Genomic DNA, 13986 nt, shown 5'->3' with positions numbered 1-13986 from the left:
CATATCCAGGCCCCACAGAACTTTCTAAGGTTTACCCCAGGCGCTTCTCATGCCTTGGTTCAATCCATTGACAACACATCGACCCCGGTATACCACATCGTTCCAATTCACTCTATTCCTTTCACGCCTTTCACCCACCTGCTTGTTCAGACCCCGATCACTCAAAACATTTTTCAATCCATTTTTCCACCTCCAATTTGGTCTCCCACTTCTCCTCCATCCCTCCACCTCTGACACATTTATGTTCTTGGTCAATCTTTCCTCACTCATTCTCTCCATGTGCCCAAACGATTTCAAAACACTATCTTCTGCTCTCTCAACCATACTCTTTTTATTTCCACATATCTCTCTTACTCTTACATTTCCTGCTCGATCAAACCATCTCACACCACATATTGTCCTCAAACATCTCATTTCCAGCACATCCACCCTCCTGCGCAGAACTCTATCCACAACCCACACCTCGCAACCATACAATATTGCTGGAACCAATATTCCTTCAAACATACCCATTTTTGGTTTCCGAAATAATGTTCACAACTTCCAATCATTATTCAAGGCCCCCAGAATTTTCGCCGCAATCCCCCCACCCTGTGATTCACTTCCGCTTCCATGGTTCCATTCGCTGCCAGATCCACTCTCAGATATCTAAAGCACTTTACTTCCTCCAGTTTTTCTCCATTCAAACTTACCTCCCAATTGACTTGACCCTCAACCTTACTGTACCTAATGCCCTTGCTCTTATTCATATTTACTCTTAACTTTCTTCTTTCACACACTTTACCAAACTCAGTCACCAGCTTCTGCAGTTTCTTACATGAATCAGCCACAAGCGCTGTATCATCAGCGAACAACAACTGACTCACTTCCCAAGCTCTCTCATCCACAACAGACTGCATACTTGCCCCTCCTTCCGAAACTCTTGCATTCACCTCCCTAACAACCCCATCAATAAACAAATTAAACAACCATGGAGACATCATACACCCCTGCCGCAAACCTACAATTACTGAGAACCAACCACTTTCCTCTCTTCCTACACGTACACATACCTTACATCCTCGATAAAAACTTTTCACTGCTTCTAACAACTTGTCTCCCACACCATATATTCTTTATACCTTCCACAAAGAATCTCTATCAACTCTATCATATGCCTTCTCCAGATCCATAAATGCTACACACAAATCCATTTGCTTTTCTAAGTATTTCTCACATACATTCTTCAAAGCAAACACATGATCAACACATCCTCTACCACTTCTGAAACCACACTGCTCTTCCCCAATCTGATGCTTTGTACATGCCTTCACCCTCTCAATCAATACCCTCACATATAATTTACCATGAATACTCAACAAGCCTTTACCTCTGTAATTTGAGCGCTCACTCTTATCCCCTCTGTCATTGTACAATGGCACTATGCATGCATTCCGCCAATCCTCAGGCACCTCACCATGAATCACACATACATTCAATAACCTTACCAACCAGTCAATAATACAGTCACCCCCTTCTTTAATAAATTTCACTGCAATACCATCCAAACCTGCTGCCTTGCCGGTTTTCATCTTCCGCAAAGCTTTTACTACCTCTTCTCTGTTTACCAAATCATTTTCCCTAACCTTCTCACTTTGCACACCACCTCGACCAAAACACCCTATATCTGCCACTCTATCATCAAACACATTCAACAAACTTTCAAAATACTCACTTCATCTCCTTCTAGTATCACTACTCCTTGTTATCACGTCCCCATTAGCCTCCTTCACTGAAGTTCCCATTTGCTCCCTTGTCTTACGCACTTTATTTACCTCCTTCCAGAACATGTTTTTTTTTTTTATTTTGCTTTGTCGGTGTCTCCCGCGTTTGCGAGGTAGTGCAAGGAAACAGACGAAAGAAATGGCCCAACCCACCCCCATACACATGTATATACATACACGTCCACACACGGAAATATACATACCTATACATCTCAATGTACTATACACACACAGACACATACATATATACCCATGCACACAATTCACACTGTCTGCCTTTATTCATTCCCATTGCCACCTCGCCACTCATGGAATACCATCCCCCTCCCCCCTCATGTGTGCGAGGTAGCGCTAGGAAAAGAAAACAAAGGCCCCATTCGTTCACACTCGGTCTCTAGCTGTCATGCAATAATACCCGAAACCACAGCTCCCTTTCCACATCCAGGCCCCACACAACTTTCCATGGTTTACCCCAGACGCTTCACATGCCGTGATTCAATCCACTGACAGCACGTCAACCCCTGTATACCACATCGAACCAATTCACTCTATTCCTTGACCGTTTTTCACCCTCCTGCATGTTCAGGCCCCGATCACACAAAATCTTTTTCGCTCCATCTTTCCACCTCCAATTTGGTTTCCCACTTCTCCTCGTTCCCTCCACCTCCGACACATATATCCTCTTGGTCAATCTTTCCTCACTCATTCTCTCCATGTGCCCAAACCATTTGAAAACACCCTCTTCTGCTCTCTCAACCACGCCCTTTTTATTTCCACACATCTCTCTTACCCTTACATTACTTACTCGATCAAACCACCTCACACCACACATTTTCCTCAAACATCTCATTTCAAGCACATCCACCCTCCTGCGCACAACTCTATCCATAGCCCACGTCTCGTACCCATATAACATATTTGGAACCACTATTCCTTCAAACATACCCATTTTTGCTTTCCGAGATAATTCTTCAAGGCTCCCAGGATTTTCGCCATTTCCCCCACCCTATGATTCACTTCCGCTTCTTTTTATTCTCCCTAATCTCCCTCCCCAACTCTCATTTGCCCTCTTTTTCAGCTCTTGCCCCTTTCTCTTGACCTCTTGCCTCTTTCTTTTATACATCTGAAACTCATTTGCATTTTTTCCCTGCAAATATCGTCCAAATGCCCATCTCTTCTCTTTCACTAATGATATTACTTCTTCATCCCACCACTCACTACCCTTTCTAATCAACCTACCTCCCACGCTTCTCATGCCACAAGCATCTTTTGCGCAAGTCATCACTGCTTCCCTAAATACATCCCACTCCTCCCCCACTCCCCTTACCTCCTTTGTTCTCACCTTTTTCCATTCTGTACTCAGTCTCTCCTGGTACTTCCTCACACCAGTCTCCTTCCTAAGGTCACTTACTCTCACAACTCTCTTCAGCCCTAATGGGGAGGTGATAACAAGTAGTGGTGATGTGGAAATGAGATGTAGTGAGTATTTTGAAGGTTTGTTGAAAGTGTTTGATGATAGAGTGGCAGATATAGGGTGTTTTGGTCAAGATGGTGTGCAAAGTGAGAGGGTTAGGGAAAATGGTTTGGTAAACAGAGAAGAGGTAGTAAAAGCTTTGCGGAAGATGAAAGCCGGCAAGGCAGCAGGTTTGGATGGTATTGCAGTGAAATTTATTAAAAATGGGGGTGATTGTATTGTTGACTGGTTGGTAAGGTTACTTAATGTATGTATGATTCGTGTTGAGGTGCCTGAGGATTGGCGGAATTCGTGCATAGTGCAATTGTACAAAGGTAAAGGGGATAAGAGTGAGTGCTCAAATTACAGAGGTGTAAGTTTGTTGAGTATTCCTGGTAAATTATATGGTAGGGTATTGATTGAGAGGATGAAGGCATGTATAGAGCATCAGATAGGGGAAGAGCAGTGTGGTTTTAGAAGTGGTAGAAGATGTGTGGATCAGGTGTTTGCTTTGAAGAATGTATGTGAGAAATACTTAGAAAAGCAAATGGATTTGTATGTAGCATTTATGGATCTGGAGAAGGCATATGATAGAGATAGAGATTCTCTGTGGAAGGTACGAAGAATATATGGTGTGAGAGGCAAGTTGTTAGAAGCAGTGAAAAGTTTCTATCGAGGATGTAAGGTATGTGTACATGTAGGAAGAGAGGAAAGTGATTGGTTCTCAGTGAATGTAGGTTTGCGGCAGGGGTGTGTGATGTCTCCATGGTTGTTTAATTTGTTTATGGATGGGGTAGTTAGGGAGGTAAATGCAAGAGTTTTGGAAAGAGGGGCAAGTATGAAGTCTGTTGGTGATGAGAGAGCTTGGGAAGTGAGTCAGTTGTTGTTCGCTGATGATACAGCGCTGGCGGCTGATTCATGTGAGAAACTGCAGAAGCTGGGAACTGAGTTTGGTAAAGTGTGTGAAAGAAGAAAGTTAAGAGTAAATGTGAATAAGAGCAAGGTTATTAGGTACAGTAGGGTTGAGGGTCGTGTCAATTGGTAAGTAAGTTTGAATGGAGAAAAACTGGAGGAAGTAAAGTGTTTTAGATATCTGGGAGTAGATCTTGCGGTGGATGGAACCATGGAAGCGGAAGTGAATCATAGGGTGGGGGAGGTGGCAAAAATCCTGGAAGCCTTGAAGAATATGTGGAAGTGGAAAACATTATCTCGGAAAGCAAAAATAGGTATGTTTGAAGGAATATTGGTTCCAACAATGTTGTAAGGTTGCGAGGCGTGGGCTATGGATAGAGTTGTGCGCAGGAGGATGATCGGGGCCTGAACATGCAGGAGGGTGAAAGGCGGGCAAGGAATAGAGTAAATTGGATCGATGTGGTATACAGGGGTCGACGTGCTGTTAATGGATTGAATCAGGGCATGTGAAGCGTCTTGGGTAAACCATGGAAATTTCTGTGGGGCCTGGATGCAGAAAGGGAGCTGTGGTTTCGGGCATTATTGCATGAGAGTTAGAGACTGAGTGTGAACGAATGGGGCCTTTGTTGTCTTTTCCTAGCGCTACCTCGCACACATGAGGGGGGAGGAGGATGTTATTCCATGTGTGGCGAGGTTGCGATGGGAATGAATAAAGGCAGACAGTGTGAATTGTGTGCATGTGTATATATGTATATGTCTGTGTGTGTATATATATGTGTACATTGAGATGTCTGGGTATGTATATTTGCGTGTGTGGACGTGTATGTATATACATGTGTATGTGGGTGGGTTGGGCCGTTTCTCTCGTCTGTTTCCTTGCGCTACCTCGGAAACGCGGGAGACAGCGACAAAGCAAAATAATATATATATATAATGTAATATATATATATATATATATATATATATATATATATATATATATATATATATATATATATATATATATATATATATATATATATATATATGATAAGGTTATTTAATGTATGTAAGACTCATGTTGAGGTGCCTGAAGATTGGCGGAATGCGTGCATAGTGCCATTGTACAAAGGTAAAGGGGATAAGAGTGAGTGCTCAAATTACAGAGGTATAAGTTTGTTGAGTATTCCTGGTAAATTATATGGGAGGGTATTGATTGAGAGGGTGAAGGCATGTACAGAGCATCAGATTGGGGAAGAGCAGTGTGGTTTCAGAAGTGGTAGAGGATGTGTGGATCAGGTGTTTGCTTTGAAGAATGTATGTGAGAAATACTTAGAAAAGCAAATGGATTTGTATGTAGCATTTATGGATCTGGAGAAGGCATATGATAGAGTTGATAGAGATGCTCTGTGGAAGGTATTAAGAATATATGGTGTGGGAGGAAAGTTGTTAGAAGCAGTGAAAAGTTTTTATCGAGGATGTAAGGCATGTGTACGTGTAGGAAGAGAGGAAAGTGATTGGTTCTCAGTGAATGTAGGTTTGCGGCAGGGGTGTGTGATGTCTCCATGGTTGTTTAATTTGTTTATGGATGGGGTTGTTAGGGAGGTGAATGCAAGAGTTTTGTATAGAGGGGCAAGTATGAAGTCTGTTGGGGATGAGAGAGCTTTGGAAGTGAGTCAGTTGTTGTTCGCTGATGATACAGCGCTGGTGGCTGATTCATATGAGAAACTGCAGAAGCTGGTGACTGAGTTTGGTAAAGTGTGTGAAAGAAGAAAGTTAAGAGTAAATGTGAATAAGAGCAAGGTTATTAGGTACAGCAGGGTTGAGGGTCAAGTTAATTGGGAGGTGGGTTTGAATGGAGAAAAACTGGAGGAAGTAAAGTGTTTTAGATATCTGGGAGTGGATCTGGCAGCGGATGGAACTATGGAACGTTACTTATTCGATCAAACCACCTCACACCACACATTGTCCTCAAACATCTCATTTCCAGCACATCCATCCTCCTGCGCACAACTCTATCGATAGCCTACGCCTCGCAACCATACAACATTGTTGGAACCACTATTCCTTCAAACATACCCATTTTTGCTTTCCGAGATAATGTTCTCGACTTCCACACATTCTTCAAGGCTCCCAGGATTTTCACCCCCTCCCCCACCCTATGATCCACTTCCGCTTCCATAGTTCCATCCGCTGCCAGATCCACTCCCAGATATCTAAAATACTTTACTTCCTCCAGTTTTTCTCCATTCAAACTTACCTCCCGTCTGTGGTAAACCATGGAAAGATGTGTTGGGCCTGGATGTGGAAATGGAGCTGTGGTTTCGGGCATTATTGCGTGACAGCTGGAGACTGAATGTGAACGAATGGTGCCTTTGTTGTCTTTTCCTAGTGCTACCTCGCACACATGAGGGGGGAGGGGGATGGTATTCCATGTGTGGCGAGGTGGCGATGGGAATGAATAGGGGCAGACAGTGTGAATTGTGTGCATGGGTATATATATATATGTGTCTGTATGTGTATATATATGTGTACATTGAGATGTATAGGTATGTATATTTGCGTGTGTGGGCGTGTGTATGTGTACATTGTGTATCGGGGTGGGTTGTGTATGGGGGTGGGTTGTGGGTTGCGCTGGTGGCTGATTCTTGTGAGATACTGCAAAAGCTGGTGACTGATTTTGGTGAAGTTTGTGAAAAAAGAAAGCTGAGAGTAAATGTGAATAAGAGCAAGTTAATTAGGTACAGTAGGGTTGAATGACAAGACAAATTGGGAGGTAAGTTTGAATTGAGAAAAACAGGAGGAAGTTAAGTGTTTTAGATATCTGGGAGTGGATCTGGCAGCGGATGGAACCATGGAAGTGGAAGAGAGTCACAGGGTGGGGGAGGAAGGGAAAGTTCTGTGAGCGTTGAAAAATGTGTGGAAGGCGAGAACATTATCTCGAAAAGCAAAAATGGATATGTTTGAAGGAATATTGGTTCCAACAATGTTGTATGGTTGCGAGGCGTGGGCTATGGATAGAGTTGTGCGCAGGAGGTTGGATGTGCTGGAAATGAGATGTTTGAGGACAATATGTGGTGTGAGGTGGTTTGATCAAGTAAGTAATGAAAGAGTAAGAGTGATGTGTGGTAATAAATAGAGTGTGGTTGAGAGAGCAGAAGATGGTATTTTCAAATGGTTTGTGTCACATGGATAGCAGTTCATGATAAGTAGCTCCCACATATTAAGGAGCATCCCATTATATGAAGCTCTCCATAATGATTAACAGACCATAACAAATAGGAGTCCATAATAAGTAACAGCTCATAATAAGTAGCAGCCCATAACAATTAGCAGTCAATGATAAGTAGCAGTCAATAATAAGTAGCATTCCATGATAAGTAGCAGCCCATGAGAAGTAACAGTCCATAGTAAGTATCATCAAATAATGTGTAGCAGCCCGTAAGAAGTAGCAATCCATAATAAGGGGTAAACCATGGGAAGTTTTGTGAGGCCTGGATGTGGAAAGGGAGCTGTGGTTTCGGTGCATTATACATGACAGCTAGAGACTGAGTGTGAACGAATGGGGCCTTTGTTGTCTTTTCTTAGTGCTACCTCGTGCGTATGCGGTGAGAAGGGGTTGTCATTTCATGTGTGGCGGGTTGGCGACGGAAATGAATAAAGGCAGCAAGTATGAATTATGTGCATGTGTATATATGTATATGTCTGTGTATGTATATATATATGTATAAGTATGTACATGTGCGTGTGTGGACGTGTATGTGTATACATGTGTGTTGGTGGGTTGGGCCATTCTTTCGTCTGTTGCCTTGTGCTACCTCGCTAACGCGGGAGACAGCGACAAAGTATAATTGATACAACTATAATAAGTACCGGCCCATAATGAGTAGCAGCCTTTAAAAAGTAACAGTTCATAATAAGTAGCAGCACATAATCAGAAGTAGTCCATAATAAGAAACAACCAGTAATAAGTACTATTATAATTAGCAGTCCATGATAAGTAACAGCCCCTAATAAGTGACAGTCTATGATAAGCAGCAGCCCATAATAAGTAGCATTCCATGATAAGAAGGAATCCATAATAAGTAACTGCCCATAATAAGTATCAGCAAAAAATAAGTAACAGCCCATAATATGTAGCAGACCATAGTAAGTACTAGCATATAATAAGTAAGCAGCCCATGATAAGTGGCAGGCTATGATAAGTAACAGCTCATAATAAGCAGCAGCCCATAATAAGTAACAGCCCGTGATATGTAGTAGTCCATAATACATAGCAGCCCATAATAAGTAGCAGGCCATTATATGCAACAACCCACAATATGTAAGAGCGCATAATAAGTAGCTGCCTATAAGTAGCAGCCTATAATAAGTAGCTGCCTATAATAAATAGCAGCCTATAGTAAGTAGCAGCCCAGGAGAAGTAGCAGCCCATGATAAGTAGCAGGCCATTATATGCAACAACCCACAATATGTAAGAGCGCATAATAAGTAGCTGCCTATAAGTAGCAGCCTATAATAAGTAGCTGCCTATAATAAATAGCAGCCTATAGTAAGTAGCAGCCCAGGAGAAGTAGCAGCCCATGATAAGTAGCAGGCCATTATATGCAACAACCCACAATATGTAAGAGCGCATAATAAGTAGCTGCCTATAAGTAGCAGCCTATAATAAGTAGCTGCCTATAATAAATAGCAGCCCAGGAGAAGTAGCAGCCCATGATATGTAGCAGCCTATAATAAGTAGCAGCCTATAATAAGTAGCAGCCTCTAGTATGTAGCAGCCCATAATAAGTAGCAGCCCATAAGTAGCAGTCCATGATAAGTAGCAGCCTATAATAAGTAGCAGCCTATAATAAGTAGCAGCCCATAATATGTAGCAGCCCATAATATGTAGCAGCCCATAATATGTAGCAGCCCATAATATGTAGCAGCCCATAATATGTAGCAGCCCATAATATGTAGCAGCCCATAATATGTAGCAGCCCATAATATGTAGCAGCCCATAATATGTAGCAGCCCATAATATGTAGCAGCCCATAATATGTAGCAGCCCATAATATGTAGCAGCCCATAATATGTAGCAGCCCATAATATGTAGCAGCCCATAATATGTAGCAGCCCATAATATGTAGCAGCCCATAATATGTAGCAGCCCATAATATGTAGCAGCCCATAATATGTAGCAGCCCATAATATGTAGCAGCCCATAATATGTAGCAGCCCATAATATGTAGCAGCCCATAATATGTAGCAGCCCATAATATGTAGCAGCCCATAATATGTAGCAGCCCATAATATGTAGCAGCCCATAATATGTAGCAGCCCATAATATGTAGCAGCCCATAATATGTAGCAGCCCATAGTAAGTAGCAGCCCATAGTAAGTAGCAGCCCATAATATGTAGCAGCCCATAATATGTAGCAGCCCATAATATGTAGCAGCCCATAATATGTAGCAGCCCATAATATGTAGCAGCCCATAATATGTAGCAGCCCATAGTAAGTAGCAGCCCATAGTAAGTAGCAGCCCATAATATGTAGCAGCCCATAATATGTAGCAGCCCATAATATGTAGCAGCCCATAATATGTAGCAGCCCATAATATGTAGCAGCCCATAATATGTAGCAGCCCATAATATGTAGCAGCCCATAATATGTAGCAGCCCATAATATGTAGCAGCCCATAATATGTAGCAGCCCATAATATGTAGCAGCCCATAATATGTAGCAGCCCATAATATGTAGCAGCCCATAATATGTAGCAGCCCATAATATGTAGCAGCCCATAATATGTAGCAGCCCATAATATGTAGCAGCCCATAATATGTAGCAGCCCATAATATGTAGCAGCCCATAATATGTAGCAGCCCATAATATGTAGCAGCCCATAATATGTAGCAGCCCATAATATGTAGCAGCCCATAATATGTAGCAGCCCATAATATGTAGCAGCCCATAATATGTAGCAGCCCATAATATGTAGCAGCCCATAATATGTAGCAGCCCATAATATGTAGCAGCCCATAATATGTAGCAGCCCATAATATGTAGCAGCCCATAATATGTAGCAGCCCATAATATGTAGCAGCCCATAATATGTAGCAGCCCATAATATGTAGCAGCCCATAATATGTAGCAGCCCATAATATGTAGCAGCCCATAATATGTAGCAGCCCATAATATGTAGCAGCCCATAATATGTAGCAGCCCATAATATGTAGCAGCCCATAATATGTAGCAGCCCATAATATGTAGCAGCCCATAATATGTAGCAGCCCATAATATGTAGCAGCCCATAATATGTAGCAGCCCATAATATGTAGCAGCCCATAATATGTAGCAGCCCATAATATGTAGCAGCCCATAATATGTAGCAGCCCATAATATGTAGCAGCCCATAATATGTAGCAGCCCATAATATGTAGCAGCCCATAATATGTAGCAGCCCATAATATGTAGCAGCCCATAATATGTAGCAGCCCATAATATGTAGCAGCCCATAATATGTAGCAGCCCATAATATGTAGCAGCCCATAATATGTAACAGCCCATAATATGTAGCAGCCCATAATATGTAGCAGCCCATAATATGTAGCAGCCCATAATATGTAGCAGCCCATAATATGTAGCAGCCCATGATATGTAGCAGCCCATAATATGTAGCAGCCCATAATATGTAGCAGCCCATAATATGTAGCAGCCCATAATATGTAGCAGCCCATAATATGTAGCAGCCCATAATATGTAGCAGCCCGTAATATAAAGTGTGAAACAACTTGTTGACAGGAGGATGAGAGGAGGCAGGTGGTGTTAGGGCTGCAGCATGTGCAGACCGTCTTCTATGTGTTGATGTTGGGCTACGGCATCGCCCTCCTTATACTGCTGGCAGAGATGCTTAGGTGATGTGGCTCCTCTCCTCAGTAACGCCCTTGTGAGCGCCCGCAGGATTCTGGCTGGGATTCATGTTCTTGTAAACAAGGATATTCTTCAAACGGATGATTACAAGAAAGTTGCAAACTTGAAACAGTGAATGTTCTGGGGAGGCAAGATGGTCCAGTGTGCACTGTATTGTGGTGTCATCAATATGAGGTTCAGGACGATAACTGAACATCACTAAATCACTCAATAACGTATTTAATTCATGAAAAGCTTATACAGGACACATAGTCTGGTTTTATGCACAGTATCAAATTATGTTTTGCACACATCAAGAGACTATTTGGGAGAGCATAAACATTTTGTATTGTATTAACAATTTTGTATTGTATTAACAAAAAGTGAAAATAAAACAAAAAAAAATAAAACTGGTATATTTGGTAAACAATTCCTGTAAACCATACTAGTTTTTCCACTGATTCTAAGATGTGATATGGAAACACTGATGCAGTTTTGTCATGTTTCATGAGGAAGAATAAAAGGATAACACTAATACACACTCAAGTGGGACTCTCACATAGGGAAAATCAAATTCTGTTCTACATGTGTGTCTTATTCTGACACCGTGACTTTGTTTGCTTGAATTAAATTTCATTTTTGTAATAATATTTTTGTAGTCGGGTACTCGTACTGAACGGGATGGAACTTTACACGGCTGTGGCCCCATTTCCTACTCCATTTTCCACAATTACATAACCGTACCTTGTACGTATTTAGAGGTTGATCATTAAGTATATTTCATTCATGCACTAATCATCAACCATAAAAGTAATATTCCACATCGTTTTTCACAAGTTTCATACATTCATATGATGGATTATGGCCTCTGTCTTCACAGAGCTACACACTGTTTACGTCTTCTTCCTTGCTCCTACGTCATGCCTCTTGCTTCTCTCTTCCAAGGTCGGTATAGCTAAGGCCTCTAACCTTTTCCTATAAGTCAGTTTTAATTACTAAACCACATATTTTAGAATTTTATGATTTTTGAAGTACAATGAGAAAACATGAAAACCTTCTAGATTTAAATTAATGAAGGATATGAACAGTTTGCTGTCCACAATGTACATATAAACGCGCACCTTTATAGAACATACAAACCGCCAACTGTTATATTTCTCTAGGAATATATATATATATATATATATATATATATATATATATATATATATATATATATATATATATATATATATATATTTTTTTTTTTTTTATACTTTGTCGCTGTCTCCCGCGTTTGCGAGGTAGCGCAAGGAAACAGATGAAAGAAATGGCCCAACCCCCCCCCCCATACACATGAATATACATACGTCCACACACGCAAATATACATACCTACACAGCTTTCCATGGTTTACCCCAGTCGTTTCACATGCCCTGATTCAATCCACTGACAGCACGTCAACCCCGGTATACCACATCGCTCCAATTCACTCTATTCCTTGCCCTCCTTTCACCCTCCTGCATGTTCAGGCCCCGATCACACAAAATCTTTTTCACTCCATCTTTCCACCTCCAATTTGGTCTCCCTCTTCTCCTTGCTCCCTCCACCTCCGACACATAAATCCTCTTGGTCAATCTTTCCTCACTCATCCTCTCCATGTGCCCAAACCACTTCAAAACACCCTCTTCTGCTCTCTCAACCACGCTCTTTTTATTTCCACACATCTCTCTTACCCTTACGTTACTCACTCGATCAAACCACCTCACACCACACATTGTCCTCAAACATCTCATTTCCAGCACATCCATCCTCCTGCGCACAACTCTATCCATAGCCCACGCCTCGCAACCATACAACATTGTTGGAACCACTATTCCTTCAAACATACCCATTTTTGCTTTCCGAGATAATGTTCTCGACTTCCACACATTCTTCAAGGCCCCCAGAATTTTCGCCCCCTCCCCCACCCTATGATCCACTTCCGCTTCCATGGTTCCATCCGCTGCCAGATCCACTCCCAGATATCTAAAACACTTCACTTCCTCCAGTTTTTCTCCATTCAAACTCACCTCCCAATTGACTTGACCCTCAACCCTACAGTACCTAATAACCTTGCTCTTATTCACATTTACTCTTAACTTTCTTCTTCCACACACTTTACCAAACTCAGTCACCAGCTTCTGCAGTTTCTCACATGAATCAGCCACCAGCGCTGTATCATCAGTGAACAACAACTGACTCACTTCCCAAGCTCTCTCATCCCCAACAGACTTCATACTTGCCCCTCTTTCCAAAACTCTTGCATTTACCTCCCTAACAACCCCATCCATAAACAAATTAAACAACCATGGAGACATCACACACCCCTGCCGCAAACCTACATTCACTGAGAACCAATCACTTTCCTCTCTTCCTACACGTACACATGCCTTACATCCTCGATAAAAACTTTTCACTGCTTCTAACAACTTTCCTCCCACACCATATATTCTTAATACCTTCCACAGAGCATCTCTATCAACTCTATCATATGCCTTCTCCAGATCCATAAATGCTACATACAAATCCATTTGCTTTTCTAAGTATTTCTCACATACATTCTTCAAAGCAAACACCTGATCCACACATCCTCTACCACTTCTGAAACCACACTGCTCTTCCCCAATCTGATGCTCTGTACATGCCTTCACCCTCTCAATCAATACCCTCCCATATAATTTACCAGGAATACTCAACAAACTTATACCTCTGTAATTTGAGCACTCACTCTTATCCCCTTTGCCTTTGTACAATGGCACTATGCACGCATTCCGCCAATCCTCAGGCACCTCACCATGAGTCATACATACATTAAATAACCTTACCAACCAGTCAACAATACAGTCACCCCCTTTTTTAATAAATTCCACTGCAATACCATCCAAACCTGCTGCCTTGCCGGCTTTCATCTTCCGCAAAGCTTTCACTACCTCTTCTCTGTTTACCAAATCATTTTCCCTAACCC

The sequence above is a fragment of the Panulirus ornatus genome, chromosome 46 (assembly GCF_036320965.1).
Source record: "Panulirus ornatus isolate Po-2019 chromosome 46, ASM3632096v1, whole genome shotgun sequence".
NCBI classification, from domain to species: domain Eukaryota; kingdom Metazoa; phylum Arthropoda; class Malacostraca; order Decapoda; family Palinuridae; genus Panulirus; species Panulirus ornatus.
Note: the sequence above shows the minus strand (reverse complement) of the source record.